The 14,838-nt window shown below is 50.1% G+C and overlaps 3 pseudogenes; all 3 read right to left on the bottom strand.

The window, feature by feature from the left end:
- Nucleotides 1-4,647: 4,647 nt before the first annotated feature.
- LOC126421407 (U2 spliceosomal RNA) lies at nucleotides 4,648-4,860 on the bottom strand (annotated as a pseudogene).
- Nucleotides 4,861-8,158: 3,298 nt separating this feature from the next.
- Nucleotides 8,159-8,371, bottom strand: LOC126421396 (U2 spliceosomal RNA; annotated as a pseudogene).
- Nucleotides 8,372-11,656: 3,285 nt separating this feature from the next.
- Nucleotides 11,657-11,869, bottom strand: LOC126422004 (U2 spliceosomal RNA; annotated as a pseudogene).
- Nucleotides 11,870-14,838: the final 2,969 nt, after the last annotated feature.

The following is a 14,838-nucleotide window of genomic DNA, read 5'->3' as shown; positions in this document are numbered from 1 at the left end:
TAAAGACAGAAATGAAGGCAAAAAAAAAAAAAAACAGCGACGGTAGCACACTCAAACGAAACTGGTGAGATAATCCCATAGCCCATAGAATTAACGAAGTAATAATCCCCTAAGATAGATTATGTGTTTTCCAATTTTCCAATAATTTTTCATACAACGTTCACACAATTTCCATGTTACCAATTTCCATATTATCAGTATCATAGAGCAGTCTACTCTAGTGATGCCCAGAAGGCCAATATCAAACCTGGGGTATGGTTAAGTCAAGAGTAGTTTGAAAGTCCGAGTGACAAAGATCCAGGGGTACACTCAGGCAATTCTTATACGAGGTGCCTTACTCAGCCTGGACCACCTTTTGATAACCATGAACCATTGCAACTTTAAGAAATCTTGCAAAAGTAATGGTATATTTCCGGTCACATTCCGCCAGGCGATGCTGGCTCCAAAGGTAGTCCATGAAAGAGACAGCATCGGTGAGGCAAAGGTCATAGATCGTGAAAATGGTGTGCCCCAAGAGCCACACCACTGCGTTATGTCGTTTTCGGGGGTTGGTCTGAATATCAGGGGTAAGGAACCAGTCGATTGGCACATAGTCCAGTGTAGTCCCACCGGTCAGCGCTAATAGCACACGTGCAAGGTCCCACACTTCTGTGACGTGAGGGCATAAGAGACGATGCTCTCTGGTGTCTACGTCACCACATCGGCCGCAAGCAGCCGAGGGCCATAGGCGGATGGCCGCCAAGCGATGATTAGTGGGTATTAAATTGTTTACAACGCGATACCATAGCGCTGAAACTTCTGTGGGGAGGGCTGGGTGGTTGATATTAGCCCAAGCTTGGTGCCAGATGACCGATGGTCGTCTGTCCTCCAATTTATGTAGTGTGGGCTGGCTCTCGAAGCGCCTAGTAAAGGCGCTTTGATGTGCGTGCCTTGTCGGTGGCCACTGTTAGGACGTAACTTTGATTGAGGTAATAGACCTTGACTGCCGTCATCCGGAATGTAATATGTGTCAAACATACTGGTTCACGCGCCGATTGTGGGCGATAACGGTCGAAAAGCACCGCTGTTGTCCCACCTGAGTCAATCTCACGCAAAGTGGCGATACGGTGAATCAGGATTGCCGCACATTTGCGGGGAAAGTCAATGAGTCCAAGGCCACCATCGACCTTTGGCAGTGTACAAGTCTGTGCATCAACTTTGAATAGTGCATGCCGCCACAACAGGCAATATACTGTTTGTGAGATGGCTCTGCTGGTTTGTTTCGGTAGCGTAAAGAGTTGTGCTACATACCATGCCCGTTATAGGATGTAAGTATTAATCAGTTGGATTCAATGATGGAGGTCGAGTCGTCGATCAGTGTGACTCACGCAAAGTCCTCTGATGCGCGTGAGAATCCGCCTGCACGTGAGTGTTAAGATGCGCTGCGGACAGGCAGTCACCTCAAGACCCAAGATACGTTGTTCCCCTACAATCCGGAACCATGGGCGCTCGATGGTCAATGATCGTGGTCCTAGTGGGATTAGCACCATTTTGTTGACTTTTAACATGGCACCGGATGCTCGTTCATAAACGTGGAGGACTCGGCGAACTGAATCGATGTCCCTGGCGTTTGCTACAAACACACCTACACCATCCGCGTATGCCGCACTGCGGAAGGTGACGCCTGGGAAAGGAACACCATCGACCATTCGTCCGATGTCACGCAGCACGGGGTCCAAAGCGATAAAATACACTGACAAGGGACACCCTTGTCGAACTGATCGTCTGATGGGAATTGGTCGTGATCTGCAGCCGTTCACAATGATTGTGGAATTTGCTCCATCCAAGAAGTGCCGGATGACTCTTATGAAGTGCTCCCCGAAACCCATCCGCGACATAACGGCCAGCAGGTAAGGATGGGAGACCCTATCGAAGGCACCGGCGAAATCTAGGGATCAATTGCAGCCGGGGTTCGAGCGTCGGCGGTGGGTGAGTAAGACAGCGTGTGTGTGTGTTTGAGGTTTACGGGCGCTAAACAGCGAGGTCATCAGCGCCCAAACGCATAAAAACAGGAACACATGCAGTGAAGGGACTAAGACGAACAGCGAACAAGGGGAACAGCGAAAAGACACAGACCTGACGCAGTTCCAAATCCTCACGTACAGAGGCAAAACAAGAGGAGAAGATGTGCACTAAAAAAGGAAAGGAAACTCAAGGAAGGGAGGACAGAAACTGAAGGGAAACAAGGAGGTATTCGTGACTGGCGGACCTCTTACCTAAAATCTGGGTGAGCCAGTCATCCAGCAGCACATTAAAAACCTCTCCCTAAAAGCCGTGGCAACAAATTGGACAGGACACAAAACCGTAAAACCTTAAACACAGACGATGCGTCGTCTTTCAAAATAGAGGGCAAATCCGGTGGCAAAGAAACCACCGCCCTCTGGTCAGAGAATAAAAGACAGTCACGTAAAATGTGGCGGACAGTAATCTGGACGCCACAAGCACTGCAGATTGGGGGATCCTCCCGCCGGAGTAAAAAACCATGTGTGAAGGGACTGTGCCTGATGCGGAGGCGAGTGAGGAGAACTTCATCCCGCCTGCATGACTGGTCGGACGTACGCCATGGCCGCGTGGTGGCCTTGACCAGACGCAGCTTATTTTCACCGACTGCCAGCCACTCCTCTTCCCACTGACGCATAACGCGAAAACGCAGGAGGGAGGTAACAGCATGGAGAGGGACGGCACAGTCAACAACGTGAGGGAGGGAACATGCATCTTTGGCAGCCACATCCGCCAGCTCGTTTCCCCTAATACCCACGTGCCCCGGCACCCAGCAGAAGGAAACCTCCTTGCCCTGCCGCTGCAGGTGGAGTAGGGCATCATGGATGTTCTGGACGACCGTATCCGCTGGGTACAAGTGTTGCATGGTCTGAAGGGCACTCAGGGAGTCAGAACAGATGAGGAACTTACGACTGGGAACACATCTCATCTGCTCCAATGCCCGCAAGATCGCAAACAATTCGGCATGAAAGATGGTAAACGCCGCAGGAAGCCGTAACTTGACGACTCGATCGGGGAAAACAACAGCACAACCAACAGAGTCCCCCTGTTTAGAGCCATCTGTAAATACTGGTACATGGTCGGGATGCTGGTTTAAAATATCATAAAATAAGGCGGTAAAAACAAACGCAGGAGTGCAGCTCCTCCGGTACTCCGACAAGTCTAAAAGGACGCTGGGCCTCTGGAGCAACCAGGGAGGCAGGCGAGTAAAACCTTGTCGTTGGGGGGCCACACGCTCCACACCAAGGGACTCAAGCAAATGCTTGGCACGAATCCCAAATGGTCTCGTTGCCCTGGGACGACTGGAAAAGAGACGTTCCATAGGCGGTCGGGCAACGGTAGGGTACGCAGGGGATGTAGGACAGGCAAGGAATTGACACACCCGACGCACCATGAGGAGTTGCCGCCGGATGGCGAGCGGCGGTTCCCCTGCCTCAGCACACAGGCGGGGGATGGGACTGGTACGGAAGGCACCAGTGGCCAGCCTGATACCCTCATGGTGTACTGCGAGTAAGACAGCATCACGGTATATAGAAGCAGCGGTGAAGGTGGTTCGATTCGAAACGCCACATGATTGAGTGGGACAAAGTACCTTATTCATTACCTGTTTAAGACGTGAAGCCACACTTCGTGCCACCAACTTATAAACAGTGTTAAGAACGGTGATGGGACGTACGTCTCTAGCCCGACAGTCGACTGTGAGCTTTGGATTAAGGGCAATACGTACAGCTAGAAAATCGGCGGGTAGCTCGCAACCAGCAAAAATCTCCTCGCACATTTTGCAGGAGCGGTCTCCTAACAGGCCGGAAAATCTAGCACTTCAATTAGTGCTGGAATGGCACAATCGAAGGGCGGTATCCTTGCGGAGTACCGCCAGAGATGAAAAACCGCAGTGTCAGGGCCTAAATGCTTGCAGCATGTACGCTCCACATGTGGGAGTCACACATGGTGGTGCGGGCCGATATGGCAACAGGCGACCGTCGAAAACATCGCAAAGGCAAGTGCCGGAGGGAACGACAAAATACGAGAGCACTCGTCAACAGCCCAGTACCACCCTCCATGTCGAGGAGTAAACTGCGACTCCCATTTGAACGCCGCTAGCTGCCAGGCCAGTGGAGAAGCCGTGAGGCCGCCCCACAGCAGCGCCAGGCCGGCGCAAGCTATACTGGCGCGAGCTACACCTAGCCGAGTGCTTACATCGTCCACCGCCTACTGCATATGTGTGTGTGCGTGTGTACCACGTATTCTGCGTGCGTGCGGCGGCGACGACGACGACGACGACGTTCGCGAGGAGCTAAGGTTATAACTCCAAAAAATATTATTAAAATTATCTGCGATAGGACCATAAGAGACGCTAACGAGGCATCCGAAGGCACTGTCCTGTGCCACCATAAATTACCAGCCTAGCGTAATGCGGCTGCAAGTGCGGTCTGGCTAACACCAAAAAAAAAAAAAAAATCTTAAGATAATTTTAAATTAATTAAAAGAAATCGTGGTGTGTAAGCAACTAACTACTGGGCACATCAACAACTACGACAAGTTTTGCTACCAGCGGAATATCTGATCACTGCAGAATGTTAACCCATTTCAGGCTGTGGTTTAATTAATTTTAGGTGGGCCGATCCCGACGGTACTGCAATGCCGGGCCAACCCGCGACAGAGGTGGAGCAAGCCCCTAGCACTCCGTCATAAGCCAAAAATGAGTTTAATATTCTGGTCGTGCAATGCAGGACGTATCAGATATTAAGCTGATAAGAACAGATACTACACTTTTTTTCCCTCCTACCTCCCCTATAGCCCTACCTTTTCCTCTCCAAAAATGCCGCCATCCTCTAGTGTCGACGCAGCACGTAAAGCAGGGTGTTGTTAGCAGCAAGACTTATTGCCATAAACCGAAAATAAAAGCGGAGGCATACTCTGCTATGCCTCAGGGGGCGACGACACACTCCTCAGAAACACACTTCCCTCTGCAGGTGTGAGGCAAGTGATGATGTTAAAAACTAAATTGAAAGAAATGAATAAAGACAGAAATGAAGGCAAAAAAAAAAAAACAGCGACGGTAGCACACTCAAACGAAACTGGCGAGATAATCCCATAGCCCATAGAATTAACGAAGTAATAATCCCCTAAGATAGATTATGTGTTTTCCAATTTTCCAATAATTTTTCATACAACGTTCACACAATTTCCATGTTACCAATTTCCATATTATCAGTATCATAGAGCAGTCTACTCTAGTGATGCCCAGAAGGCCAATATCAAACCTGGGGTATGGTTAAGTCAAGAGTAGTTTGAAAGTCCGAGTGACAAAGATCCAGGGGTACACTCAGGCAATTCTTATACGAGGTGCCTTACTCAGCCTGGACCACCTTTTGATAACCATGAACCATTGCAACTTTAAGAAATCTTGCAAAAGTAATGGTATATTTCCGGTCACATTCCGCCAGGCGATGCTGGCTCCAAAGGTAGTCCATGAAAGAGACAGCATCGGTGAGGCAAAGGTCATAGATCGTGAAAATGGTGTGCCCCAAGAGCCACACCACTGCGTTATGTCGTTTTCGGGGGTTGGTCTGAATATCAGGGGTAAGGAACCAGTCGATTGGCACATAGTCCAGTGTAGTCCCACCGGTCAGCGCTAATAGCACACGTGCAAGGTCCCACACTTCTGTGACGTGAGGGCATAAGAGACGATGCTCTCTGGTGTCTACGTCACCACATCGGCCGCAAGCAGCCGAGGGCCATAGGCGGATGGCCGCCAAGCGATGATTAGTGGGTATTAAATTGTTTACAACGCGATACCATAGCGCTGAAACTTCTGTGGGGAGGGCTGGGTGGTTGATATTAGCCCAAGCTTGGTGCCAGATGACCGATGGTCGTCTGTCCTCCAATTTATGTAGTGTGGGCTGGCTCTCGAAGCGCCTAGTAAAGGCGCTTTGATGTGCGTGCCTTGTCGGTGGCCACTGTTAGGACGTAACTTTGATTGAGGTAATAGACCTTGACTGCCGTCATCCGGAATGTAATATGTGTCAAACATACTGGTTCACGCGCCGATTGTGGGCGATAACGGTCGAAAAGCACCGCTGTTGTCCCACCTGGGTCAATCTCACGCAAAGTGGCGATACGGTGAATCAGGATTGCCGCACATTTGCGGGGAAAGTCAATGAGTCCAAGGCCACCATCGACCTTTGGCAGTGTACAAGTCTGTGCATCAACTTTGAATAGTGCATGCCGCCACAACAGGCAATATACTGTTTGTGAGATGGCTCTGCTGGTTTGTTTCGGTAGCGTAAAGAGTTGTGCTACATACCATGCCCGTTATAGGATGTAAGTATTAATCAGTTGGATTCAATGATGGAGGTCGAGTCGTCGATCAGTGTGACTCACGCAAAGTCCTCTGATGCGCGTGAGAATCCGCCTGCACGTGAGTGTTAAGATGCGCTGCGGACAGGCAGTCACCTCAAGACCCAAGATACGTTGTTCCCCTACAATCCGGAACCATGGGCGCTCGATGGTCAATGATCGTGGTCCTAGTGGGATTAGCACCATTTTGTTGACTTTTAACATGGCACCGGATGCTCGTTCATAAACGTGGAGGACTCGGCGAACTGAATCGATGTCCCTGGCGTTTGCTACAAACACACCTACACCATCCGCGTATGCCGCACTGCGGAAGGTGATGCCTGGGAAAGGAACACCATCGACCATTCGTCCGATGTCACGCAGCACGGGGTCCAAAGCGATAAAATACACTGACAAGGGACACCCTTGTCGAACTGATCGTCCGATGGGAATTGGTCGTGATCTGCAGCCGTTCACAATGATTGTGGAATTTGCTCCATCCAAGAAGTGCCGGATGACTCTTATGAAGTGCTCCCCGAAACCCATCCGCGACATAACGGCCAGCAGGTAAGGATGGGAGACCCTATCGAAGGCACCGGCGAAATCTAGCGATCAATTGCAGCCGGGGTTCGAGCGTCGGCGGTGGGTGAGTAAGACAGCATCACGGTATATAGAAGCAGCGGTGAAGGTGGTTCGATTCGAAACGCCACATGATTGAGTGGGACAAAGTACCTTATTCATTACCTGTTTAAGACGTGAAGCCACACTTCGTGCCACCAACTTATAAACAGTGTTAAGAACGGTGATGGGACGTACGTCTCTAGCCCGACAGTCGACTGTGACCTTTGGATTAAGGGCAATACGTACAGCTAGAAAATCGGCGGGTAGCTCGCAACCAGCAAAAATCTCCTCGCACATTTTGCAGGAGCGGTCTCCTAACAGGCCGGAAAATCTAGCACTTCAGTTAGTGCTGGAATGGCACAATCGAAGGGCGGTATCCTTGCGGAGTACCGCCACAGATGAAAAACCGCAGTGTCAGGGCCTAAATGCTTGCAGCATGTACGCTCCACATGTGGGAGTCACACATGGTGGTGCGGGCCGATATGGCAACAGGCGACCGTCGAAAACATCGCAAAGGCAAGTGCCGGAGGGAACGACAAAATACGAGAGCACTCGTCAACAGCCCAGTACCACCCTCCATGTCGAGGAGTAAACTGCGACTCCCATTTGAACGCCGCTAGCTGCAAGGCCAGTGGAGAAGCCGTGAGGCCGCCCCACAGCAGCGCCAGGCCGGCGCGAGCTACACCTAGCCGAGTGCTTACATCGTCCACCGCCTACTGCATATGTGTGTGTGCGTGTGTACCACGTATTCTGCGTGCGTGCGGCGGCGGCGGCGACGACGACGACGACGACGACGATGACGACGACGACGACGACGACGACGACGACGACGACGACGTTCGCGAGGAGCTAAGGTTATAACTCCAAAAAATATTATTAAAATTATCTGCGATAGGACCATAAGAGACGCTAACGAGGCATCCGAAGGCACTGTCCTGTGCCACCATAAATTACCAGCCTAGCGTAATGCGGCTGCAAGTGCGGTCTGGCTAACACCAAAAAAAAAAATTCTTAAGATAATTTTAAATTAATTAAAAGAAATCGTGGTGTGTAAGCAACTAACTACTGGGCACATCAACAACTACGACAAGTTTTGCTACCAGCGGAATATCTGATCACTGCAGAATGTTAACCCATTTCAGGCTGTGGTTTAATTAATTTTAGGTGGGCCGATCCCGACGGTACTGCAATGCCGGGCCAACCCGCGACAGAGGTGGAGCAAGCCCCTAGCACTCCGTCATAAGCCAAAAATGAGTTTAATATTCTGGTCGTGCAATGCAGGACGTATCAGATATTAAGCTGATAAGAACAGATACTACACTTTTTTTCCCTCCTACCTCCCCTATAGCCCTACCTTTTCCTCTCCAAAAATGCCGCCATCCTCTAGTGTCGACGCAGCACGTAAAGCAGGGTGTTGTTAGCAGCAAGACTTATTGCCATAAACCGAAAATAAAAGCGGAGGCATACTCTGCTATGCCTCAGGGGGCGACGACACACTCCTCAGAAACACACTTCCCTCTGCAGGTGTGAGGCAAGTGATGATGTTAAAAACTAAATTGAAAGAAATGAATAAAGACAGAAATGAAGGCAAAAAAAAAAAAACAGCGACGGTAGCACACTCAAACGAAACTGGCGAGATAATCCCATAGCCCATAGAATTAACGAAGTAATAATCCCCTAAGATAGATTATGTGTTTTCCAATTTTCCAATAATTTTTCATACAACGTTCACACAATTTCCATGTTACCAATTTCCATATTATCAGTATCATAGAGCAGTCTACTCTAGTGATGCCCAGAAGGCCAATATCAAACCTGGGGTATGGTTAAGTCAAGAGTAGTTTGAAAGTCCGAGTGACAAAGATCCAGGGGTACACTCAGGCAATTCTTATACGAGGTGCCTTACTCAGCCTGGACCACCTTTTGATAACCATGAACCATTGCAACTTTAAGAAATCTTGCAAAAGTAATGGTATATTTCCGGTCACATTCCGCCAGGCGATGCTGGCTCCAAAGGTAGTCCATGAAAGAGACAGCATCGGTGAGGCAAAGGTCATAGATCGTGAAAATGGTGTGCCCCAAGAGCCACACCACTGCGTTATGTCGTTTTCGGGGGTTGGTCTGAATATCAGGGGTAAGGAACCAGTCGATTGGCACATAGTCCAGTGTAGTCCCACCGGTCAGCGCTAATAGCACACGTGCAAGGTCCCACACTTCTGTGACGTGAGGGCATAAGAGACGATGCTCTCTGGTGTCTACGTCACCACATCGGCCGCAAGCAGCCGAGGGCCATAGGCGGATGGCCGCCAAGCGATGATTAGTGGGTATTAAATTGTTTACAACGCGATACCATAGCGCTGAAACTTCTGTGGGGAGGGCTGGGTGGTTGATATTAGCCCAAGCTTGGTGCCAGATGACCGATGGTCGTCTGTCCTCCAATTTATGTAGTGTGGGCTGGCTCTCGAAGCGCCTAGTAAAGGCGCTTTGATGTGCGTGCCTTGTCGGTGGCCACTGTTAGGACGTAACTTTGATTGAGGTAATAGACCTTGACTGCCGTCATCCGGAATGTAATATGTGTCAAACATACTGGTTCACGCGCCGATTGTGGGCGATAACGGTCGAAAAGCACCGCTGTTGTCCCACCTGGGTCAATCTCACGCAAAGTGGCGATACGGTGAATCAGGATTGCCGCACATTTGCGGGGAAAGTCAATGAGTCCAAGGCCACCATCGACCTTTGGCAGTGTACAAGTCTGTGCATCAACTTTGAATAGTGCATGCCGCCACAACAGGCAATATACTGTTTGTGAGATGGCTCTGCTGGTTTGTTTCGGTAGCGTAAAGAGTTGTGCTACATACCATGCCCGTTATAGGATGTAAGTATTAATCAGTTGGATTCAATGATGGAGGTCGAGTCGTCGATCAGTGTGACTCACGCAAAGTCCTCTGATGCGCGTGAGAATCCGCCTGCACGTGAGTGTTAAGATGCGCTGCGGACAGGCAGTCACCTCAAGACCCAAGATACGTTGTTCCCCTACAATCCGGAACCATGGGCGCTCGATGGTCAATGATCGTGGTCCTAGTGGGATTAGCACCATTTTGTTGACTTTTAACATGGCACCGGATGCTCGTTCATAAACGTGGAGGACTCGGCGAACTGAATCGATGTCCCTGGCGTTTGCTACAAACACACCTACACCATCCGCGTATGCCGCACTGCGGAAGGTGATGCCTGGGAAAGGAACACCATCGACCATTCGTCCGATGTCACGCAGCACGGGGTCCAAAGCGATAAAATACACTGACAAGGGACACCCTTGTCGAACTGATCGTCCGATGGGAATTGGTCGTGATCTGCAGCCGTTCACAATGATTGTGGAATTTGCTCCATCCAAGAAGTGCCGGATGACTCTTATGAAGTGCTCCCCGAAACCCATCCGCGACATAACGGCCAGCAGGTAAGGATGGGAGACCCTATCGAAGGCACCGGCGAAATCTAGCGATCAATTGCAGCCGGGGTTCGAGCGTCGGCGGTGGGTGAGTAAGACAGCATCACGGTATATAGAAGCAGCGGTGAAGGTGGTTCGATTCGAAACGCCACATGATTGAGTGGGACAAAGTACCTTATTCATTACCTGTTTAAGACGTGAAGCCACACTTCGTGCCACCAACTTATAAACAGTGTTAAGAACGGTGATGGGACGTACGTCTCTAGCCCGACAGTCGACTGTGACCTTTGGATTAAGGGCAATACGTACAGCTAGAAAATCGGCGGGTAGCTCGCAACCAGCAAAAATCTCCTCGCACATTTTGCAGGAGCGGTCTCCTAACAGGCCGGAAAATCTAGCACTTCAGTTAGTGCTGGAATGGCACAATCGAAGGGCGGTATCCTTGCGGAGTACCGCCACAGATGAAAAACCGCAGTGTCAGGGCCTAAATGCTTGCAGCATGTACGCTCCACATGTGGGAGTCACACATGGTGGTGCGGGCCGATATGGCAACAGGCGACCGTCGAAAACATCGCAAAGGCAAGTGCCGGAGGGAACGACAAAATACGAGAGCACTCGTCAACAGCCCAGTACCACCCTCCATGTCGAGGAGTAAACTGCGACTCCCATTTGAACGCCGCTAGCTGCAAGGCCAGTGGAGAAGCCGTGAGGCCGCCCCACAGCAGCGCCAGGCCGGCGCGAGCTACACCTAGCCGAGTGCTTACATCGTCCACCGCCTACTGCATATGTGTGTGTGCGTGTGTACCACGTATTCTGCGTGCGTGCGGCGGCGGCGACGACGACGACGACGACGACGACGATGACGACGACGACGACGACGACGACGACGTTCGCGAGGAGCTAAGGTTATAACTCCAAAAAATATTATTAAAATTATCTGCGATAGGACCATAAGAGACGCTAACGAGGCATCCGAAGGCACTGTCCTGTGCCACCATAAATTACCAGCCTAGCGTAATGCGGCTGCAAGTGCGGTCTGGCTAACACCAAAAAAAAAATTCTTAAGATAATTTTAAATTAATTAAAAGAAATCGTGGTGTGTAAGCAACTAACTACTGGGCACATCAACAACTACGACAAGTTTTGCTACCAGCGGAATATCTGATCACTGCAGAATGTTAACCCATTTCAGGCTGTGGTTTAATTAATTTTAGGTGGGCCGATCCCGACGGTACTGCAATGCCGGGCCAACCCGCGACAGAGGTGGAGCAAGCCCCTAGCACTCCGTCATAAGCCAAAAATGAGTTTAATATTCTGGTCGTGCAATGCAGGACGTATCAGATATTAAGCTGATAAGAGCAGATACTACACTTTTTTTCCCTCCTACCTCCCCTATAGCCCTACCTTTTCCTCTCCAAAAATGCCGCCATCCTCTAGTGTCGACGCAGCACGTAAAGCAGGGTGTTGTTAGCAGCAAGACTTATTGCCATAAACCGAAAATAAAAGCGGAGGCATACTCTGCTATGCCTCAGGGGGCGACGACACACTCCTCAGAAACACACTTCCCTCTGCAGGTGTGAGGCAAGTGATGATGTTAAAAACTAAATAGAAAGAAATAAATAAAGACAGAAATGAAGGCAAAAAAAAAAAAAACAGCGACGGTAGCACACTCAAACGAAACTGGTGAGATAATCCCATAGCCCATAGAATTAACGAAGTAATAATCCCCTAAGATAGATTATGTGTTTTCCAATTTTCCAATAATTTTTCATACAACGTTCACACAATTTCCATGTTACCAATTTCCATATTATCAGTATCATAGAGCAGTCTACTCTAGTGATGCCCAGAAGGCCAATATCAAACCTGGGGTATGGTTAAGTCAAGAGTAGTTTGAAAGTCCGAGTGACAAAGATCCAGGGGTACACTCAGGCAATTCTTATACGAGGTGCCTTACTCAGCCTGGACCACCTTTTGATAACCATGAACCATTGCAACTTTAAGAAATCTTGCAAAAGTAATGGTATATTTCCGGTCACATTCCGCCAGGCGATGCTGGCTCCAAAGGTAGTCCATGAAAGAGACAGCATCGGTGAGGCAAAGGTCATAGATCGTGAAAATGGTGTGCCCCAAGAGCCACACCACTGCGTTATGTCGTTTTCGGGGGTTGGTCTGAATATCAGGGGTAAGGAACCAGTCGATTGGCACATAGTCCAGTGTAGTCCCACCGGTCAGCGCTAATAGCACACGTGCAAGGTCCCACACTTCTGTGACGTGAGGGCATAAGAGACGATGCTCTCTGGTGTCTACGTCACCACATCGGCCGCAAGCAGCCGAGGGCCATAGGCGGATGGCCGCCAAGCGATGATTAGTGGGTATTAAATTGTTTACAACGCGATACCATAGCGCTGAAACTTCTGTGGGGAGGGCTGGGTGGTTGATATTAGCCCAAGCTTGGTGCCAGATGACCGATGGTCGTCTGTCCTCCAATTTATGTAGTGTGGGCTGGCTCTCGAAGCGCCTAGTAAAGGCGCTTTGATGTGCGTGCCTTGTCGGTGGCCACTGTTAGGACGTAACTTTGATTGAGGTAATAGACCTTGACTGCCGTCATCCGGAATGTAATATGTGTCAAACATACTGGTTCACGCGCCGATTGTGGGCGATAACGGTCGAAAAGCACCGCTGTTGTCCCACCTGAGTCAATCTCACGCAAAGTGGCGATACGGTGAATCAGGATTGCCGCACATTTGCGGGGAAAGTCAATGAGTCCAAGGCCACCATCGACCTTTGGCAGTGTACAAGTCTGTGCATCAACTTTGAATAGTGCATGCCGCCACAACAGGCAATATACTGTTTGTGAGATGGCTCTGCTGGTTTGTTTCGGTAGCGTAAAGAGTTGTGCTACATACCATGCCCGTTATAGGATGTAAGTATTAATCAGTTGGATTCAATGATGGAGGTCGAGTCGTCGATCAGTGTGACTCACGCAAAGTCCTCTGATGCGCGTGAGAATCCGCCTGCACGTGAGTGTTAAGATGCGCTGCGGACAGGCAGTCACCTCAAGACCCAAGATACGTTGTTCCCCTACAATCCGGAACCATGGGCGCTCGATGGTCAATGATCGTGGTCCTAGTGGGATTAGCACCATTTTGTTGACTTTTAACATGGCACCGGATGCTCGTTCATAAACGTGGAGGACTCGGCGAACTGAATCGATGTCCCTGGCGTTTGCTACAAACACACCTACACCATCCGCGTATGCCGCACTGCGGAAGGTGACGCCTGGGAAAGGAACACCATCGACCATTCGTCCGATGTCACGCAGCACGGGGTCCAAAGCGATAAAATACACTGACAAGGGACACCCTTGTCGAACTGATCGTCTGATGGGAATTGGTCGTGATCTGCAGCCGTTCACAATGATTGTGGAATTTGCTCCATCCAAGAAGTGCCGGATGACTCTTATGAAGTGCTCCCCGAAACCCATCCGCGACATAACGGCCAGCAGGTAAGGATGGGAGACCCTATCGAAGGCACCGGCGAAATCTAGGGATCAATTGCAGCCGGGGTTCGAGCGTCGGCGGTGGGTGAGTAAGACAGCGTGTGTGTGTGTTTGAGGTTTACGGGCGCTAAACAGCGAGGTCATCAGCGCCCAAACGCATAAAAACAGGAACACATGCAGTGAAGGGACTAAGACGAACAGCGAACAAGGGGAACAGCGAAAAGACACAGACCTGACGCAGTTCCAAATCCTCACGTACAGAGGCAAAACAAGAGGAGAAGGTGTGCACTAAAAAAGGAAAGGAAACTCAAGGAAGGGAGGACAGAAACTGAAGGGAAACAAGGAGGTATTCGTGACTGGCGGACCTCTTACCTAAAATCTGGGTGAGCCAGTCATCCAGCAGCACATTAAAAACCTCTCCCTAAAAGCCGTGGCAACAAATTGGACAGGACACAAAACCGTAAAACCTTAAACACAGACGATGCGTCGTCTTTCAAAATAGAGGGCAAATCCGGTGGCAAAGAAACCACCGCCCTCTGGTCAGAGAATAAAAGACAGTCACGTAAAATGTGGCGGACAGTAATCTGGACGCCACAAGCACTGCAGATTGGGGGATCCTCCCGCCGGAGTAAAAAACCATGTGTGAAGGGACTGTGCCTGATGCGGAGGCGAGTGAGGAGAACTTCATCCCGCCTGCATGACTGGTCGGACGTACGCCATGGCCGCGTGGTGGCCTTGACCAGACGCAGCTTATTTTCACCGACTGCCAGCCACTCCTCTTCCCACTGACGCATAACGCGAAAACGCAGGAGGGAGGTAACAGCATGGAGAGGGACGGCACAGTCAACAACGTGAGGGAGGGAACATGCATCTTTGGCAGCCACATCCA

The sequence above is a fragment of the Schistocerca serialis genome, chromosome 1 (assembly GCF_023864345.2).
Source record: "Schistocerca serialis cubense isolate TAMUIC-IGC-003099 chromosome 1, iqSchSeri2.2, whole genome shotgun sequence".
Classification (NCBI taxonomy): Eukaryota; Metazoa; Arthropoda; class Insecta; order Orthoptera; family Acrididae; genus Schistocerca; species Schistocerca serialis.
The sequence above is the reverse complement of the archived record's forward strand: the minus strand, read 5'-3'. Positions and strand labels throughout refer to the sequence as shown.